The 22,091-nt window shown below is 37.5% G+C and overlaps 1 protein-coding gene across 1 annotated transcript in view; it reads left to right on the forward strand.

The window, feature by feature from the left end:
- Positions 1-22,091, forward strand: part of IL1RAPL2 (interleukin 1 receptor accessory protein like 2) — a 1,002,993-nt gene that overhangs the window by 827,766 nt on the left and 153,136 nt on the right. The window lies entirely within an intron of this gene.

Raw genomic sequence — 22,091 nt, forward strand, 5'->3', positions numbered from 1 at the left:
GGTATGAACATAGGGGTGCATAAGTTCTTTTGAATTGGTGTTTTGGTTTTCTTAGGTTATAATCCACACAGTGGAATTGCTGGATGAAATGGCAGTTCCATTTTTAGTATTTTTTAGGAGATTCCATACTATTTTCTACAATGGCTGCACCAGTTTTCATTCCCACCAACAGTGCATTAGGTTTCCCTTTTCTTTACATCTTTACCAGCACACTTTTTGTTGGTTTATTGATGGCCATTCTAACAGGTGTGAGGTGATATCTCATTGTGGGTATTTTTTTTATTGTTGTTCAAGTATAGTTTTCTCCATTCTTCCCCCACCATTCTCCCCACCCCACCCATCCCTGCATCCCACTGTTGATACTGCCCCCTTTGGCTTTGTCTATGTGTCCTTTATATATGTTCCTTGATGACTTTTCACCTATTTTCTCCAATTATCCCTCCCCCCCTTGGGTTACCATATGATCTCACCTATAAGTGGAACCAAATCAACAAAATGAACAAGCCAGCAAATATAACCATAGAGACTGAAATAAAGAACAAACTGACAGTAATCATTGTGGTTTTAATTTGCATCTCTCTGATGGCTAGTGATGATTAACATTTTTTCACATGTCTATGGGCCATCTGCATACCCTTCTCAGAGAAATGTCTATTCAGATCCTTTGCCCATTTTTTAAATTGGATTATTTGCCTTCCTGATGTTGACATAAATATCAAATAGATTTTCAAAGCAAGGAAGGCCTAAGGAAAGTATTAGCTGTCAGTGTGTGGGGTCTGAGAGCTAAGAAGAAGATCTCATTGAATGGGCAAATGGAAGAGTAAGAAGATACAGATCTGAGGCAGATTATTATTGAATACACTTGGGCTTTTGTGTGTTCCTTTTAGTATGTTACAGAAATGAATCAAATTAATATGAAGGATCAGGGACAGGTACAGAAACAACACCGTAGGATAATAGCAAACAGTTCAAATATGTGCTCTCCCTGGGTCACACTTCTGGCTCTTTGCTTCTTTGCAAGAAAATTGTACTCAAGTTAATGGTATCAGAATTTATTTTATGTATTCTGGCCCAGAAAATGTTTCATAGCTGGAAAAATTTTCCAGTGTCAGCAGCTGGGTAAACTCCTTTACAGCAGTGTCCATCTGCCACCTTTCATTCCTAGTCAACCTTTGACATCTGGGCTGAAAGTTCTCAGGAGGGTGCCACATGTGCTGGTGATTTGATCCCACCCAGTGTTAATACTTTCTGATGATGACCCATCTGGCCCATATTGACAATGTTGTCTTATGGTACAATAATATATTCATGCTAGCCATGTCAACCCCAAGATCATTATTATATATATACAATTTCAATGTTATCTCCTGCATTAGTTCAACTTTTATTTTCTCTCTCCTCTTTTCTTCTCTCTCTTGCCCTTCCTTACTTCAACTCTTCCAAAGGCTTTACTCCTGTCACTCCTGTTTTCTTTCCCTATCCTTCCCATGACATGAACTTGATTCAACCCTGTGTACCCAGGAGCTTTCTTAAGCCCTCTTTCTTGCTTTAATGGTGATCCTGGGAATAAAGAAATGTATTCTATGTGTTTAGAGTTGCTTTGCATGCCAGTGTGAAGGTATTACAATATTATATAAAGTTAAAGTCAGATCACAGCCATGTATGGAAAGTTGAATGTGTATGCATATGTGTGTGTCTATCTGGGTTTGTGTGCATTGATTTATCAGTGATTTTGTGAGACTTTGTCTAATAGTTCAAATCTGAGGCTTTTCATTCTGTAAAAAGGGGTTAGATTAGGAAAGGCAAAGGATTATAATAGCAAATATTATCCTTAATGATTTTTGTTATAATTAGCAGTGTTTGTTAGGTTTGCTTTTTTAGAGCTAGTTTTTAGGGGACAGTGAGGAGAGGGGAATACAGGAACTACTATAAAGGACATATGGACAAAATCAAGGGGGAGGGTGGAAGTGGGGGAGGGATGGGGGTTTGGCTGGGGTGAGGTGGAGGGATGGGGAGAAAAGCCACACAACTGTAATTGAATAACAATAAAAAATTAAAATTAAAAAAAGACATTTAAAGAAATTATCATCTGATATTTGCAAACTGTCATCAAATCATTTCTGTTACTTTGCAAGTGGTCAGACTGCTGCTGTTCAAGGCATGTTCAGTCTATATTAATCACTGACTACCTATTTTGCGCCTAATCAGGTGCTGTGAAAGATACAAAAATGAGTAAGACAAAACCCTTACCATCAAAAGAGTTTAGTTGGCAAAATATGGGTAAATGTACTTTCCTAATTAGGTCAAAGGCCTCAAGACACCTAAATCTAGCCCAACCTATGTCCCCATGGCAGTAATGAAAATCTGCCTCTTAGTCCTCCTACTGTGGGAGAAATATAATTGATAGGTAGTCTCAATGGCTATTCTCTGAATCTGCCACAGCCTTAAAAGCCATGCTTCCCACAGGCTGCCTATAACAAGGGCAGTGCTTGGCAAGGGCACTAGGGCAGGCCCATTCCTGGGAGAAGCAGGACTCCACTGATGGATGACTTTAGCTGAAGGATCTCCCATTGGTTTTGGCTAAACTTCCTTGGAACTGCTCTGCAGTTTAAAATTTCTTAGCTAACCCTCTTTCTGACCCTCTCCACAAGGATCAGAACTGGATCACAGTCTGTTGGCCCTTGGGACTCCATTGTTTCTCTCCTTTGTATTTCTCTTTATTTCCACCCCTCACCCCAATAAAACTCTTGCATGTCTAATTGTGCCATGACATCTGCATCTCAGAGAACCCGAACCAATATATTCCATACTTCTGTCAGCTGACTTGACAAATGGCTTTGTCACAAGAAAGACCTGATTAGCAATATAATGCTTCAAATAGCCATAGCATAATGTACAAACAAGAAAATGAACTTCTCAGTTATGTTCTCTGACCCTGTTGCCATATCTATAAAATGGGGCTCATAATACTACTTCACAATGTTGCTGAAAAGATTAATAACAAACACAAAATCCCTATAATATGGTAATCACTTGATAACATTTATTCATATTAATGAGGAAATAACTTTCCTACTAATGGCAGATCTTATGCTACATCTTCATAAATGAATGACCATACTTTCTCATTAAGAAAAAATAGATTATCTGCAGAACATTAAAATAATCAGATTTTTTTCTGATGGTCAGAATTATATTTTTTGATATTTTCTGGTAGAGATGATGAGAGGTAGAAAATGTTCAGTATGGGAGTATGGTCTCTTGAAAACTCCACCTGTTGACTAAAATGCCTTTAACTTGTCCAGTTTGCTTTGTGCAGGTTATCTTTGGCTGGGAGGATACAAAAATGACAAAAAGTAATGAAAGGAATGAAGAGTAAGAAAGTGAAACTCAAACTCTAAGATGCAAATTAGTAATCAAATTTGTAGATATGCTTAAATTGAACTACCCTTGACAACTTCACTGAGTCTGTAAGATTGCACAGAATCTGTGGAGCAGTGAAATTCTCTGCAAAAAGGAAGAAAATGAAGGAAAAACAAAGTCTGATTCTTTCAGTAGTACATCTTTATGGCATTGTAACATTTGCTCCCTCAGTGGAGCAAAAGATTTTAGGTGTTCAACATACTTGACACAGAGCTGTGGTAATGTATTCTGTATCCCAATGCAACAAAACAAAACCATGATCATTCCTTTAGGAAAAGGCATAGGCAAGCTAATTATTAAGCTTGTGTGTGGAGAATCCCTATGAAACCACCAAAAGGGTAAGAGAAAGCATAACAAGGCAAAGTTTCCAGTGCAGTCAACCCCCAATTGTCAGTGTGGTCTCAGAGCCTTAGATTGATGGCGTAGCAGGTTATAATACACCCAATGATAGTGGTGGGTGAATAAAGCCAGTAGGTTATTTATTAAGTTTGAAGCCTTATGGATTGCCAAAGTGCCATTTTCTGAGTTACTGGTAGATGATAATAGGAAATTATAACTGAGAGAACTAATATACAACTGAGGGTAGCCCATGATTTTTAGCTCTCTGCTTTCCATGCTTTTTGTGCTTTTGAATTACAAAAATAATTGTCAAGGTTTAGGAAACAGATTTCCACAGTGGGCTAGCCTCTATCACCTTATCTCAGTTAACTGATATTATTTACTCAGGGCCCAATTCTGTTTCTCAGAATTCCTTAATTGATCTGGTTCCTCTACCCAGAATAACTCAAGAAAAATGAGACAAAAAGAGAAAGGATTCTAATAATGACCTTAAGGCCATAAAAGATCCTAACAATCAATGTAAATTGTGAAGTAAAGTTTAAATAATGCTCACTATAGTTTTAGTGCTTACTGTACTTAGTTTCTTTCCGACTCCTCTATAAAACAGTCAATAATTCTGACATGGTATGTGTTGTGGCTCTCAGTTAACCAGAGTGTTTGATTAACCAGAATGATTAATATTGCTTTTAGTATTTTATCCAGTAAATTATAGTCATTACAAACTTATTAAATAATAGTCAGACTTAAATTACTGTGTAGGCAACTTCCCAACAAATGCTTAAGTTGTAGCTTCTGGCATACAAGTATAGCCAAAAGCTACAGTGAAGTAGCACCAAACCTTGGGGTATAGAAAAATCTTCTTGGGAGTAGAAATTGAAGTATTCAAAGAGTGAGGTAAAGCAACTTGTCCCTCTCTGAACTGAAGAGGAGTATTCCTGTTATCTCATAATGGGAAGGGTTTATGCTTCTTCTGGAATTTTTTTACACAACTAGAGATTGGAAAACAGGCAGCAGTAAGTATCCCTGAGGGATATCAGGTGGCACTGTCTTCCTAAGGAGGTAAAGAAAGGAATCTTGAGTCTTTGAAGGTCTTCCCATCCTTCAGAAAAACAAACAAACAAAAACAAGAAGAAATGTAGCAGGGCCAAAAGTGTAGCATGTGTTAGAGAAACAACAAAATGAGTAAAGGAGACTGTGACATAGGGTCCAGATGGCAACAAGAGTTGTACCTCCCCTACATAGTAATGTCAAAAAGGGGCCACTCTTTAAGGTAAGCCAGGATTCTTAGCTTTAGCACTCTTAAATTTTTAAGCTGCATATTTCTTTTTTGTGGGAGTCCATCTTGTGCTGTGTAAATGTTTAGCAATATCCTTGGCCTCAATCCACTGAATCCCAGTAACCCTACCACATCCACTTGTGGCAATCAAAAATTAAATTATTCCAGATGTTGCCAAATACCCTGTGGTGGAGGATTACAACTAGTTTAGAACCACTGGTTTACAGGAGCATTTGGAGAAGCACCTAATGATGATGGAGGGCAATGCCGCTCTCACAGGGTGGTTGAGTTCCAACTGTTATTCTATTAATGAGTAATGCCAAACATCCTTTGGTGTGTGTGTGTTTTGTGGCCAGTGTTGTTGGAATCCCTATTCAAATATCTGTGATTTATTTTAAAATGTTACATTTCTTCTAAATCTTCTCTTTGTAGAAATAATAATAATGTACTTCCATTGAAGAAAGATAGCATTTCCCCAGAATGAAATTCCTTGCTAACCTCTTCTCTTAATAACAGCACATTTGCACAGCCCCTGGTCTATTGGTTTCCAGTGTTTGTGTAACAAAATGAAGCTGAAAAACACATAGGAATCAAGCTACAATATAACACTTCAGTATGAGACTCCTACATCCTAGCAGTGACCCAGGGGCCAGCATCCAATCAAGCAGACGAATGGTCAAGACTTTGTAAATGGCATAATGTACAGTCATGCTGGTAAATTATATTGCCATAGAAATGATACATAAAGCTTTCATCTGAATTACAGTGGTGAGCTCAAATAGGTATAAGGTTGGATATGACTTTCTCAACCTTATGACAGTATTTGTCCCTCAGGTTTTAGGAAAGTGTTACTGTATCATGTGAAGGACTGGATGTTTTCCTCTATCATTAGCTCTATTTGGGTTACTGAGCACTAGGAAATGTGGGTTCAGAGTTCAGGAACATAACTCTTGCCTGAGGATATGTAAATTGGTAATATTTCCTATGTCAGTGGCACTTTGTGTATTTTTTTTTATGAAACTACATGATTTACCCCAGAAAGACAGAAAAAAAAAGTTTGATCTCTGTCCACAGCAGAAATAATTCTTCTATACAGTTCAACTCCTTAGAGAAATACTGTTTTGTTTTTTGTTTGTTTGTTTTAGATTAAGTAAAATTTCCACTGGCATTTGTTATCAAGAAAAGGAAAAGAAGCTAGTTTAAAAATATATATATTCTTGGTTCTAGGAGCCTAAGGGGATATATGATCATTTTTATTGTTTATTCTATTACAGTTGTCCCAATTTTCCCCTTTTGTCCCCCTCTACCCAGCCAACCCCACTAGCTCACAGAGGAAGGGATAGACATTCTTTTTAAAGTTAGAGCTTTAATTTTATGACTATTTGTCATGAAAGACAGCAAGATTATTTGTTTTATCCCAGAGCAGTGATGACAAACAGCAGGGAAATAAGCTGAAGAAGAGAAGAACAGAGGAAATTGAAATTGTTCAGCCTTAGAAAGGATGGCTAAGAGGTGACTTACTAACTATATTTCAGGACCTGAAGGGCAATCATTAAGACCAGATGCTCCTCATCTGCACTAAGGGTGGAGACACAGGAAGCGACACTATAACATGAGAAAATTTAAGAAAGAATTTACTGGCAGTGAAGGCTATAAAATATCAGAATATATTACTGTGGAGGTTATGAAATTACCTCTGTGCTGTTTTACATTTTGGTTTCAAATAGCATAGATTCTCTTTTGTCTAGAATGATTTAGGTGAGATTTTACTTGAAAATCAGGAGAATGGACAAACTATCTCAAGATTTTTCTTAAGTTCTGTGATCCTGTGAAGTCTGTATTTTTATTTGCATTATGTCCCCTAAGGTGTTGGGTTTTTTTTTAATTTTTATTGTTTTTCAGTTACAGTTGTATGCCTTTTCTCCCCATACCTCCACCCCATCCCAGCTGAACCAACCTCCCTCCCCCACCCCCACCCTCCACCTTGAGTTTGTCCATGTGTCCTTTATAGTAGTTCCTGTAATTCCCTCTCCTCACTGTCCCCTCCCCACTACTCCTTGGCTATTGTTAGATTGTTCTTAACTTCAATGTCTCTGGTTATATTTTGTTTGCTTTTTTCTTCTGTTGATTATGTTCCAGTTAAAGGCGAGATCATATGGTATTTGTCCCTCAAGGTCTGGCTTATTTCACTTAGCATAATGCTCTCCAGTTTCATCCATGCTGTTGCAAAAGGTATAAGCTCCTTCTTTCTTTCTGCTGCATAGAATTCCATTGTGTAAATATACCATAGTTGTTGGATCCACTCGTTTGCTGATGGGCACTTAGGTTGCTTCCAGTACTTGGCTATTGTAAATTGTGCTGCTATGAAGATTGGGGTGCATAGGTTCTTTTGGATGGGTGTTTCTGGGTTCTTAGGGTATAATCCCAGCAGAAGAACTGCTGGGTCAAAGGGCAGTTCCATTTTTAGTTTTCTGAGGAAATTCCATACTGCTTTCCACAGTGGCCACACCAGTCTGCATTCACATCAACAGTGCACTAGGGTTCTCTTTTCTCCGAATCCTCTCCAACATTTGTTTGTGGATTTGTTTATGTTGGCCACTCTGACTGGTGTGAGATGGTACCTCATTGTGGTTTTAATTTGCATCTCTCTGATGGCTAGTGATGCTGAGCATCTTTTCCTATGTCTCTGGGCCCTCTGTATGTCTTTCTTGGAGAAGTGTCTGTTCAAGTTTTTTGCTCATTTTTTAATTGCATTGTTTGTCTTCCTGGAGTGGAGTCATGTGAGTTCTTTATATATTTTGGAGATCAGGCCCTTGTCTGAGGTGTCATTGGCAAATATGTTTTCACATACTGTTGGTTCTCTTTGTATTTTAATGCTGTTTTCTTTAACCATGCAGAAACTTTTTATTTTGGTATATTTACACAATGGAATTCTATGCAGCAGAGAGAAAGAAGGAGCTTATACCCTTTGCAACAGCATGAATGGAACTGGAGAGCATTATGCTAAGTGAAATTAGCCAGACCTTGAGGGACAAATACCATATGATCTCGCCTTTAACTGGAACATAATCAACAGAAGAACAAAGGAAACAAAATATAACCAGAGACATTGAAGTTAAGAACAATCTAACAATAGCCAAGGAGGAGTGGGGAGGGGACAGTGAGGCTAGGGCATTACAGGAACTACTATAAAGGACACATGGACAAAATCAAGGGGGAGGGTGGAGGTGGGGGAGGGAGGTGGGTTCTGCTGGTGTGGGGTAGAGGGATGGGGAGAAAAGGCATACAACTGTAATTTAATAACAATAAAAATTTTTTAAAAATTTAAAAAGTAACATTTTTTTCTCCATCTTTTCAAAAATATTTTCTTTATTTTTAGAGAAAGGGGAAGGGAAGAAGAAAGAGAGGGAGAGAAACATCAATGGTGGTTTCCTCTCAGGCACCTCCTACTGGGGACCTGGCCTACAACCCAGGCATGTGCCCTACACTGGGAATGGAAGCAGTGACTCCTTAGTTTGCAGGCCTGTGCTCAATCCACTGATCTATACTGGCCAGGGCTCTTCATCTTTTCTTTTATTGTTGTTAAAGTACAGTTATCTGCATTTCTCTCCCACCACTCTCCCCCCACCCCAGCTCCCAGCCTCTATCCTACGTCCCTCTAGCTTTGTCCATAGGCCCTTTATACATGTTTCTGCCAACCCTTCTGCTTTCCCCCCGCCATTATCCCTTGCTACCTCCCCTCTGGTTCCTGTCAGTTTGCTTTTAATTTCAATGTCTCTGGTTATATTTTACTTACTTGTTTGCTTTGTTGATTAGGTTCCACTGACAGGTGAGATCATATCATGTTTGTCTTTCACCACCTGTCTTGTTTCTTTTGAAACTCAATGAGTTTATGAGTCCAAGCAGAGGGATTCACATCATATCTGATATAACAATGCCATTTTATGTATCTCAGGCTGAGTCATTTTCTTCCTTCTTTCCTTCCTTCTTTTTATTTTGTAGATTCTCATGTTGTTTTTTTAACCTTTGAAATTAGAGAAATTTAAAAACCTAGAAAAAATATGTTCTCTTCCTCCTTCAAACAAGTATTATTCACATGAATTTTTTCTTAAAGGTATGTCTTCGGGATTTCTTAAGGTAAATTTACCCTTCTCTCTGAGATTAAACCAGGGCCATCTAGTACATTGTTTGTATATGTTTGTTTGTCTGTGCATATATGTGTGTGGAGGATTTGAGTCAGGAGTCTGAACTGCAATCAGCTTTATAAATTAATTTTGAGGTCTTATTTTGTAACCCCCACAATATGTATATACAATATTTATGTATACACACATTTTTTTAAAATTTTATAGAATTGGAGTACTACAAATAATATCCTTCACATGTGCCCCACTTGATCCAAAAATGAAAAAGAAGCCACAAAAATGTCAAAGCAAGCCCTGGATATTTCAGGGGATTGGCTGTAAGTTAGTCATCCTTTGACCTTTGAAGTGATGTCTGAAACCAAACACTCAGATCTTTTTAATTCTATGCTCCAGAAGAAATTTTTGAGAATTATGAACTCTTGTCAATACTTCCAGAGTCCAGGTGAAGACAAAAATTATGTCTCCCACTCCCCTGCCCAAATGGAGAAGCAAGTTAGTTTTTCTTTTAGACCATTTATTTCCTTTCTAGGTTAACAGTGCATAGTCTCAAATTCTGCCTTTTACCTCCTTTAATCTATTCCCTTAGCCTGTGAGACATGAAGGTTTAACTTGGGAATGAAAAGATTTTTCTTTGATATTGTGAATAAATGTCATATTATATCAAAGGTTAATATCCAATACCAATATGAAATATATCTATATTAATTCAAAAAGTTGATAAATGGTTTACTATAGAAGTGACATCAAATATGGTATTTTTTACTCTTTTCAGTCAAATTGTTTCTTTTTTATTTTTTTTAAGATTTTATTTATTTAGTTTTAGAGAGAGAGGAAAGGAAGGAGAAAGGAAGAGAAACATCAATGTGTGGTTGCCTCTCATGTGCCCCATACTGGGGACTTGGCCTGCAACCCAGGCACTGCCCTGATTGGGAATTGAACCAGTGACCCTTTGGTTTGCAGGCTGGCTCTCAATCCACTGAGCTACACCAGTCAGGGCAGATTATTTCCTTTTTGAACAAAGCTCCAGTTTCTTGTTCTTCTTCATTGCTTGTGTACCAACATCTATTCGCAAACAGCCTAAAGAATTATTTTGTTTGCTCTGAAGCAAATAAGCAATCTCCATTTTAATATTATGCCTGAGGCCATGTTCCACTTTCCACTTTAGAATATTTTACTCCCCCTTTCCCTCTGGTAATAAGCATACTATTGTCACTGTTGTCTGTGTCTGTGAGTTTTGTTTGATTTTTTTTTTTTTGATTAATCCCATTATCTTTTTTCACCCAGCCCCACAATCCCCTTCTCCTCTGACAGCTGTCAGGATATACATTTTAACAAAATCACAAGATGAGTTATTAACAGTTGAAAAGCAATACACATGAAATTGTTAACTATGGGCTTCTTTTGGGAAAAGAATCAGGATTAGGGGTCAGATTTTGAGCCATCACATTTTCCATTCTTTTTCACTGAGCTTTGTGCTATATGGTTCAAGCTCTCATAAGGTATGTGTAACTCACACCTTATTTGATAGGTGACTAATGTGAATATCATCAACTGAGTGCAAGGGAAGATACCCAGATTAAATTGAAGTTGGCCATAGTTGAGCTTTTTAAAAATATCTACAAATTCTTTGAAACTGTTCCAATTAATAAGTGGAGCCTAAATCTCCTTCCTTGGAGTATGAGCTGATCTTAATGACTCACTTCTAACAATTAGGACAAAGTGAAAGCAGCAGTGTGTAATCTTGGACACTAGATGATAAAAGTCCTGTGGTTTCCTTCTTAGTCTCTCTCTCTCTTAGACTAACTCTGGATAAACTTAGTTGCCATGTTGAGAGGACATTCAAGCAGCCTATGAAGAGCTACCATGCTAAGGATCTTAGACCTTCTGCTAATAGGCATTTGGATGAGCTGTATTGAAGTGGATTCTAAAGCCTCAGTTAAGATTTGTAATGACTGCAGCCTCGAACAACTACTTGACTGCAACCCCTTAAGAGATTCTGAGCCAGAACCACCCAATTAAGGCACTCCCAAATTTTTCATTAACAAAAACTGTGAAATAATACTAATGTTTGTTATTTAGTCACAGAGCTTTAGGATAACTTGCTACATAGAAACATACATGGTCTAGCACAAATAACACCACTTTTTATTACAAAATCGTAAGCATGTAATTCTGTAACATAACCATATCACACTCAGCACACCATGTGATATTTTAGGTGAAATATTCAAATTAAAACTGTAAATTATTACACCCCAATTGTTACCCTACCAACTACATTTAAGCAGGTGTTACTTCTGCTGGATCATGTATAATTACTAAGGCACCAATAGGTTTAAACAATTAGACTATCACATCTCTCTCTCAAAAAAACAAAACAAAACTAAGAGTGTTTTCTATATACTCAATTGTAACTGATAGATGATAGTTCAAGCCATCAAGTACAATGTATTTTAATAATTTTATCTTTGGCCTGAATGGTTATAACCAAAGAAGCTTGATGCAGACACCAGCCCGCAGTGTCCGCAACGTTATGGATGAGATGAAACAAATTCACATGGACTACAGAAGTCCTGTGGAGGAAAAGGGATGACCCAGCCACTCTCTCAGTGAAAGAGAGGGTCGGCCCCATCCCTTGCCTGGACAGGTTTTTATTACTGTTCTGGGCACATTACATTGAGGATGGTTCTCATTTACTATGCACAGGTTCGCTTTAGGTGGTTACCTTTTACAGAAAACAAAGGAGAGTATGTTGCTAATTACATCAAAAAAAGAAGAATATTTGCAAACGTAAAGGGAAAGGTGGTTGAACTGGTTACACTCATCTTTGGGAGGTTTAGCATAGATTTTAGGAAGTTACTTTAAAGATATGCAGTAAATATTTGCTGCCTCAATTCAGGGTGAGAGAGTTTTAGCAAAACGTAAGTCTCAAAGCTGCCTAGATGCAATGGAGGCCTGATTCCCCACAGGAGAGCCTATCCATGGGTGTGGGTCCTGTGTGCCAGACCTCACTTTCCACTGGCCTTTCCGAGTGGTAGCTGGGCTACATTTCCCACACCACGCAGAATGGTCTCCTATAGGAGCTGTCTTAAATAAAAAGAAATTTAATGATGCCTTATTATGTTTGATATATGTGCATGAGTGAAATTTTAACCGCCTTAACAGAGCGCTATAATGTACTATTTTTGCTCCCAACATTTTGGACTTTGAAGACAAACTAGAAGATTAAACCTGGTATATTTTATTGGTTGGACTTCTAAAATATTTATAAAAATTAATTCTACTGTAATACTATTTAATGTTACTTGTTTTTTCAAGGGAACAAATAACAAGATGTTTTGTTTCATTTTTGAGAAATTAGAAGAGATTAATTGCACTATAAATTATTTACTGAGTTACTGAAAGGAAATATTAATTTACTAGCTCAATATATTTATTAAACTGAATTTATTTTTTAATCACCTCTGTGTAATTTTATCAAAAATGTTATTTTTCTTTCTTTGAGTAAAGATGGATTGCAAAATATAAAATTGTTTACTAATTTTTCCCAGCGTAAAAGCTAAACAATAAAAATAACTTCAAGTTTTGTGATCCATTTCAAATGCTTTTAAATTGCCTAACATTATTTTAATATCAAGCTATAGCTCATAGTTGATTGATTAGTGATTTTTTTAAACTTTTTATCATTTTTATTGTTTGAACACAGTTCTCTCTGTTTCCCATCACCATGTTCCCCAGCCCCACCCACCCACACTTCCCACCCTCAATCTTATGCCCCACTGGCTTTGTCCATGGGTCCTTTATACATGTTAATTGATGACCCTTTCCCTTCACTCCCCCATTATTTCCATCCCCCGTCCCCTCTGGTTACTGTCAGTTCGTTCTTAATTTCAACATCTATGGTTATATTTTGCTTGCTGGTTTGATTTGTTGATTAGGTCCCACTTATAGGTGAGACCATATGGTATTTGTCTTTCACCACCTGGCTTACTTCACCTAGTATAATGGCTTTCCAGTTCCTTCCATGTTGTCTTGAAGGGTAAGACCTCCTACTTTCTTTCTGTTGCATAGTAGTCCATTGTGAAATGTAACACAGTTTTTTGATCCCCTCATTCACTGATGGGCACCTAGGCTGCTTCCAGTACTTTGCTATTGTGAATTGTGCTGTTATTAACATTGGGGTGTATAGGTTCTTTTGAAGTGGTGATTCAAGATTCTTAGAATGTAATCCCAGCAGTGGAAATGCTAAATCAAAGGGCAATTCCAGTTTTAGTCTTTTGAGGAAATTCCATACTATTTTCCACAGTGGATGTACCAGTATGCATTCCACTTAACAATGTACTAGGGTTCACTTTTCTCCACAACCTCTCCAAGACTTGTTCATTGATTTGTTTATAAAAGCCATTACAACCAGTGTGGAGTGATATCTCATTATGGCTTTACTTTGCATTTCTCTGAAGGCTAGTAATGCTGAGCATCCCTTCATGTGTCTCTGGGCCCTTTGGATGTCCTCCTTGGAGAATTGTCTGTTCAGGTACTTTGCCCATTTTTTAATTGGATTGTTTGTTTTCCTGGAGTGGAGTCCTGTGAGTTCTTTATATATTTTGGAGATCAAACCCTTGTGCAAGGTATCAGTGGTAAATATGATTTCCCAGACAGTGTTCTCTTTTCATTTTAATACTGTTTTATTTTTAGCCATGCAGAAGCTTTTTATTTTGATGAGCTCCCATTGGTTTATCCTTTCTTTTATGTCCCTTCCTCTAGGGGACATATTGGTGAAAATATTGCTGCATGGAATATCTGAGATTTTCCTGCCTATGTTCTCCTCTAGGACTTTTATGGTGTCACTACTTATATTTAAGACTTTTATCTATCTTGAACTTATTTTTAAATATATTTTATTGATTATGCTATTATAGTTGTCCTATTTTCTCCCTTTTATTCCCTTCCAACCTGAACATCCCTTCCAACCTGCATCCACCACCTTAGTTCATGTCCATGGGTTATACATATAAGTTCTTTAGCTTCTATGTTTCCTAGACTATTCTTAACCTACCCCTATTTCTTTTTAAATTTTTACTGTTATTCAATTACAGTTGTCTGCATTTTCTCCCCATCCCTCCAACCTACCCCTATTTTGTACCTACCAGTTATACTTCTTATTCCCTGTACCGTTTCCCCCATTCATCCCACCTCCCCATCCACACTGATAACCCTCCATGTGATCTCCATTTCTGTGATTCTGTTCCTGTTCCAGTTGTTTGCTTAGTTTGTTTTTGTTTTTGTTTTAGATTAGGGCTCAGTTGTTGATAGTTCTGAGTTTGTTGTCATTTTACTGTCCATATTTTTGTCTTTTTATTCTTACATATGTCACTTTAGCATTACATATATTAAGGGCTTGGTGATGATGAAATCCTTTAACTTGACTTCATCTGAGAAACACTTTAAATGCCCTTCCATACTAAATTATACCTTTCCTGGATAGAGTAATCTTGGATGTAGGTCATTGCCTTTCATGATTTTGAATCCTTCTTTCCAGCCCTTTCTTGATGACAAGGGTTCTTTTGAGAACTCAGCTGGTAGACTTTTTTATTATTATTATTTTATTGATGTTCAATTACATTTCTCAGCATTTCCCCCCAACTCTCCCCCCCACCCCAGCTAAATCCTCCTCGTCCTTTGCTTCCATCCTCCACCTTGGTTTTGTCCATGTGTCCTTTATACTAGTTCCTGAAAACCCTTCCCCCATTGCCCCTTCCCCCTCCCCTCTAGCTATTGTTAGATTGTTCTTAACTTCAATGTCTCTGGTTATATTTTCTTTCCTAATTTTTATTATTATGTTCTAGTTAAAGATGAGATAATATGGTACATTTTCCTCGCCACCTGGCTTATTTCCCTTAGCATAATGTTATCCAGTTCCATCCATGGGGTCACAAATGGTAGGAGCTCCTTTTTTCTCTCTGCTGCATAGTATTCAATTGTATAAATATACCATAGTTTTTTGATGCATTCCTTTAATGATGAGCACGTAGGTTGCTTCCAACACTTGGCTATTGTAAATTCTGCTGCTCTGAATATTGGGGTGCATAGGTTCTTTTGGATTGGTGATTCAAGGCTCTTAGGATATAATTACAAAAGTGGAATTGCCCGGGTCAAAAGACAGTTCTGTTTTTAGGTTTCTGAGGGAAATCCATATTGTTTTCCACACTGGCTGCACCAGTACACATTACCACCAACAGTACACTAGGGTTCCCTTTTCTCCACATCCCCTCCAAAACTTGTTTGTTTATGATGGCCATACTGAGCTCTGTGAAGAGGTATCTCATTGTGGTTTTAATTTGCATCTATCTGGTTAATGATATGGATCATCTTTGCATATGTCTCTGGGCCCTCTTTATGTTCTCTGAACACAGAAGTGTCTGTTTAAGTCTTTTGCCCATTTTTTAATTTGGTATGTTGTCTTCCTGGAGTGGAACCATGTAAGATCTTTATATATTAGGAGAACAAACCCTTGTCCGAGGTACCTTTGGCAAATATGTTTTCCCATATAGTTGGTTCTCTTTTCATTTTAATGTTGTTTTCTTTAGTCACGCAGAAGCTTTTTAATTTGATGAGGTCCATCTCTTTTTTCGTTCCTTTATGCCCTTTGCTGTAGAGGGACGTATTAGTGAAGATATTGCTGCGTGGAATGTCTGAGATTTTCTGGCTGATGTTTACTGTAGAACTTTAATGGTGTCATGACTTATATTTAAGTTTTTGATCAACCTTGAATATATTTTTGTGTATGGAGTAAATTGATGATCGAGTTTCATTTTTTTGCACGCAGCTGCCCAGATCTCCCAACACCATTTGTTGAAGAGGTCATTTTTACTCCATTTTATGCTCTTCTCCCTTTGTCAAATATTAATTGACCATAGAGACTTGAGTTTATTTCTGGGCTCTCTGTCCTGTACCATTGGTTTGCATGCCTGTTTTTATGCCAGTACCAGGCTGTTTTGATTACAGTGGCCTTGTAATACAGTTTGATATCAGGTATTGTGATCCCTCCTGCTTTGTTCTTCTTTCTCAAAATTGCTGCAGCTATTCGGGATCGTTTGTTGTTCCATATAAATTTCTGAAATGTTTGTTCTATATCTTTGAAATACATCATTGGTACTTTAATAAGGATTGCACTGAATCTATAAATCGCTTTGGGTAGTATGGCCATTTTGATGGTGTTAATTCTTCCAATCCATGAGCATGGTACATGCTTCCATTTGCTTGTATCTTCCTTAATTTTTTTCTTCAGTGTTGTATAGTGTTCTGAATACAGGTGTTTTACTTCCTTGGTTAGGTTTATTCATGGATACTTTATTTTTCTTGTTACTACATCAAATGAGATTTTTTCCCCTGATTTCTGTTTCTGATATTTCATTGTTGGTGTATAAAAATGTCTTTGATATCTGAGTATTGACTTTGTATCCAGCTGTTTTGCCAAATTCATTTATGAGGTCGAGTAGTTTTTTTGTGGCATCTATAGGATTTTTCACATACACTATCATGTTATCTGCAAACAGTGACTATTTTGTTTCCTCCTTTCCAATTTGGATGCCTTTTATTTCTTTTCCTTGTCTGATTGCTGTGGCTAGGACTTCCAATGCTATGTTGAATATGAGTGGTGAGAGTGGACATCTTTTTCTTGTTCCACGTCTGAGTGGGAAAGCTCTAAGTTTTTGCCCATTGAGTATGATGTTGGTTATAGGTGTCTCATATATGGCCTTTATTATTTGAGGAATGCTCTCTCTATTCCCATTTTGCTAAATTATCATAAATGGGTGCTGTACCTTATCAAATGCTTTTTCCGCATCTATTGATATGATAATTTGATTTTTGTCTTTCATTTAGTTTATATGATATTTTATGTTTATTGATTTATGAATATTGTATCATCTTTGCATGCATGGGATGAATCCCAGTTGATCACAATGTACGACCTTCTTAAAATATTGCTGGATGTGCTTTGCAAATATTTTCTTGACCATTTAAGCATCTATTTTCATCAACTATGTTCACCTGAAGTATTCTTTCATTGTCATCTCTTTATCTGGTTTTGGGCTTAGGATGAGGCTGGCTTCATAAAATGAGTCTAGGAGTCTTCCATCTTCTTGAATTTTTTGAAATAATCTGTGAAGGATGGGGATTAACTCTTCCTTTAATGCTTTGTAGAATTCTCCTGTGAAACCATCTGGTCCAGGGCTTTTGTGTGTTGTAAGCTTTTTGATTACTGTTTCAATTTCATCTGCTGTTATTAGTCTCTTCAGGGTTTCTGCTTCTTCATTGAGTTTTGTAAGATTATATTTTTTCTTGAAATTTGTTCATTTCATCTAGGTTTTCTAATTTCTTGGCATACAGTTCTTCGTAGTAATTTCTTAAAATCATTTGTATTTCTGTGGTATCAGTACTAACTTCTCCTCTTTCATTTCTGATTGTGTTTACTTGGGTCCCCTTTCTTTTTTTCTTCATGAGGCTGCTTCAAAGCTTTTTGATTTTATTTATCTTTTCAAAGAACCAGTTCCTAGGTTTTTTGATCCTTAAAACTGTGCTTTTAGTCTCTATGTCATTTAATTTGGCTGTGATCTTGGTTATTTCCTTCCTTCTACTTTCTCTGGGCTATCTTTTCTGTTGTTCCTTGAGTTCTTGTAGGCAGAGGGTTAGGTTGTTTATTTGATATGTTTCTATGTTTTTTAGGTAGGCTTGTATCACTATGAACTTCCATCTGAGGACTGCCTTCCATTTTCCCCATTGGTTGTGGAATGTTGTGAGTTCATTTTCATTTGTTTCTAGAGACTTTTTCATTTCTTCCTTGATCTGATTATTAACCCATTCATTTTTTTAATAGCATGCTATTCAATCTCCATAAATTTGAGCATTTTTGAGCTTTTCCCCTGAGATTGTTTTCTACTTCCAGGTCATTGTGGTGCAAGAAAATGCTTGATATGATTTCAATTTTCTTGAATTTGTTCAGGCTTCTTTTGTGTTCTATCATGTGGTGTGTCTTTGAAAATGTTCCATGAGCATTTGAAAAGAATGTGTATTTTTCTTCTTTGGGATGAAAAGCTCTCTTTATATATATATTATATATATATATATAATATATATATATATATTATATATATAATATATATATATATATAATGCCACAATATCTTTCTTGACACATTGGGTTATCTGTCCATTTTGACAGTGGTGTGTTAAAGTCTCCTACTATAATTGTGTTGCTGTCAATATGTTTCTTGAAGCCTTCCAAGATTTTCTTGTGTGTATTTGCTTGCATGCATTGGGATGCTGCTATGTTGGGTGCATATACATTTGCAATGTTTATGTCTTCTTCATGGATTATTCCCTTCACTATTATGAAATAAAGTTCTGTGTCTCTTTTTATGGCTCTTTTAAAAAATTATTGTTATTCAATTACAGTTATATGCCTTTTCTCCCCATCTCTCCACCCCACTCCATCCAAACCGCCCTCCCTCCCCCACTTCCACCCTCCCCCTTGATTTTGTTCATGTGTCCTTTATAGTATGCAATCCCCTCTCCTCACTGTCCCCTCCCCACTCCCCCCAGACTATTGTTAGATTGTTCTTTTTTAAATTAATTTATTTATTTTTATTCAGTTACAATTGTCTGCATTTTCTCCCCTTCCCTTCACCCCACCCTAGCCAGTCCCACCTCCCTCCACCACCTCTACCCTCCCCTTTGATTTTGTCCTTGTGTCCTTTATAGTAATTCCTATAGACCCCTCTCCCCACTATCCCATCCCCACTCCCCTGTGGCTATTGTTACAATGTTCTTAATTTCAATGTCTCTGGTTATATTTTGTATCCTTTTTTCTTTTGTTGATTATGTTCCAGTTAAAGGTGAGATCATATGGTATTTGTCCCTCACCATCTGACTTACTTCACTTAGCATAATGCTCTCCAGTTCCATCCATGCTGTTGCAAAGGATAGGAGCTCCTTCTTTCTCTCTGCTGCATAGAATTCCATTGTGTAAATATACCATAGTTTTTTGATCCACTCATTTGCTGATGAGCACCTAGGTTGCTTCCAGTACTTGGCTATTGTAAATTGTGCTGCTATGAAGATTGGGGTACATAGGTTCTTTTGGATGGGTGTTTCAGGGTTGTTAGGGTATAATCCCAGCAGCGGAATTGCTGGGTCCCCAATTAAAAAATGGGCAAAGGACTTGAACAGACACTTCTCCAAGGAAGACATACAGAGGGCCCAGAGACATATGAAAAGATGCTCAGTATCACTAGCCTTCATAGAGATGCAAATTAAAACCACAATGAGTTACTATCTCAAACCAGTCAGAGTGGCCAACATAAATAAATCAACAAACAAGTGCTGGAGAGGATGTGGAGAAAAGGGAACCCTCGTGCACTGTTGGTGGGAATGCAGACTGGTGTGGCCACTGTGGAAAACAGTATGGAATTTCCTCAGAAAACTGAAAATGGAACTGCCCTTTGATCCAGCAATTCTGCTGCTGGGATTAAGGGACATAAAGGAAAGAATAAACAAATGGGACCTCATCAAAATAAAAAGCTTCTGCATGGCTAAAGAACACAGCATTAAAACAAAAAGGAACCAACAGTATGGGGAAACATATTTCCCAATGATACCTCAGACTAGGACCTGATATCCAAAATATATATGGCTCTCTTTTTTTGATGTTTGTTTTGTCTGATATGAGTACTGCTACCCCAGGATTTTTTTTTTGTTTTGTTTGTTTGTTTGTTTTCCTGTCCATTTGCTTGGAATATTTTTTCTAGCCCTTCACTTTCATTCTGTGTAAGTCTTTTGTTCTGAGGTGGGTCTCTTATAGGCCGCATATGTGTGGCTCATGCTTTCTTATCCATTCCGCCATTCTGTGTCTTTTGATTGGGACATTTAATCCATTTACATCTTAACGCAGACCCTTTATCAGCTTGTAGTCTTATGGGAACTCCTTTGTAGTTAACTGTCTCCTTTTCTATTGCTGTTTTTAAAATCGTCTCCTTATCTTTTATCTCGGGTAATGTAATTATGGGTGCCTTGTTGTGTGTTTTCTTGGGTCCAACTTCTATGGAATCTGTGAGCTTTCTGGACTTCCTGGAAGTCCATTTACCAGATTAGGAAAGTTCTCCTTTATTATGTTTTCAAATAAGTTTTCAATTTCTTGCTCTTCTCCTCCTTGTGACACCCCTATAATTCAGATTTTGCGATGTTTTAAGTTGTCCCAGAAGTTCTTCAGCCTCTCCTCATTTTTGCTTGAATTCTTGTTTATCCATTCTGTTCTGGTTGAATTCTTATTTTTTTTTCCCCCTTTTGTTCCACATTATTGATTTGAGTATCAGTTGCCTTCCCTTCACTGTTGTTTTCCTGTATATTTTCATTTATTTCACTTTGTATAGCCTTTATTTCTTCCTTTATTTTGTATCCACATTCAATCATTTCTGTGAGTATCCTGATTACTAATGTTTTCAACTCCGTACCTGATAGGTTGACTATCTCCCTGTTGCTTATTTATTTTTCTGGAATTTTGGTCTGTTCTTTTATATGGCCCATATTATTTTTTCTTGGTACATTTGTCTGGGTGAATGTTTGTTATTTAAATCCTTGCTTCTCAGACTTCCATACAGTTTAATTTTGAGGCAGTTTTTTTTTTTTTTAATTGGTGTGTGAGGAGGTAAGGCATGTCTACATATGTCTACATCTGCACCTGAACTCCCTTTTCCTTTTTTATAAAATTTTATTTATATTTCAAAAGAGGGGGAGGGAAGGAGAAAGAGAGGGAGAGAAACATCAATGTGTGGTTGCTTCTCATGTGTCCCCTACTGGGGACCTGGCCCACAACCCAGGCATGTACCATGATGGGATATCCAACTGGCAACCCTTTGGTTTGCAGGCTGGTGCTCAAGCCAGTGAGCCACACCAGACAGGATGGAATTGCCTTTTATTATAGAAAGTGATTGATCACATTACAGGGAGCTGAGACAGCGACAGGTTAGCAAAGCAGGTCCACCTCTTTCTTTTAATTTTTTTACATTTAAAAAAATTTATTGTTCTTCTGTTACAGTTGTCCCACCTTTTCCCCCATTGCTAACCCCTACCCCTCATTCCCACAGTCAATACCCTCCATAGTCAGTGCCCTTGAGTCCTCTATTCATGTTGCTTTGACGCCCCTTCTCATTTTTTTTGTTTTTTTTTTCTTTTTTTTTTTATTTTATTTTATTTTTTTTTATTGTTATGCAATTACAGTTGTATGCCTTTTCTCCCCATCCCTCTACCCCACCCCAGGTGAACCCACCTCCCTCCCCCCTCTCCACCCTCCCCCTTGGTTTTGTCCATGTGTCCTTTATAGTAGTTCCTGTAATACCCTCTTCCCACTATTCCCGCCCCCACCCCCCACCCCCGCCCTGGCTATTGTTAGATTGTTCTTAACTTCAATGTCTCTGGTTATATTTTGTTTGCTTTTTTCTTCTATTGCTTATGTTCCAGTTAAAGGTGAGATCATATGGTACTTGTCCCTCACTTCCTGGCTTATTTCACTTAGCATAATGCTCTCCAGTTTCATCCATGCTGTTGCAAAGGGTATAAGCTCCTTCTTTCTCTCTGCTGCGTAGAATTCCATTGTGTAAATATACCATAGTTTTTGGATCCACTCGTTTGCTGATGGGCACTTCGGTTGCTCCCAGTACTTGGCTATTGTAAATTGTGCTGCTATGAACATTGGGGTGCACAGATTCTTTTGGATTGGTGTTTCAGTGTTCTTAGGGTATAATCCCAGCAGCGGAATTACTGGGTCAAAGGGCAGTTCCATTTTTAGTTTTCTGAGGAAATTCCATATTGTTTTCCACAGTGGCCTCACCAGTCTGCATTCCCACCAACAG

This window comes from Desmodus rotundus, chromosome X (assembly GCF_022682495.2).
Source record: "Desmodus rotundus isolate HL8 chromosome X, HLdesRot8A.1, whole genome shotgun sequence".
NCBI classification, from domain to species: Eukaryota; Metazoa; Chordata; class Mammalia; order Chiroptera; family Phyllostomidae; genus Desmodus; species Desmodus rotundus.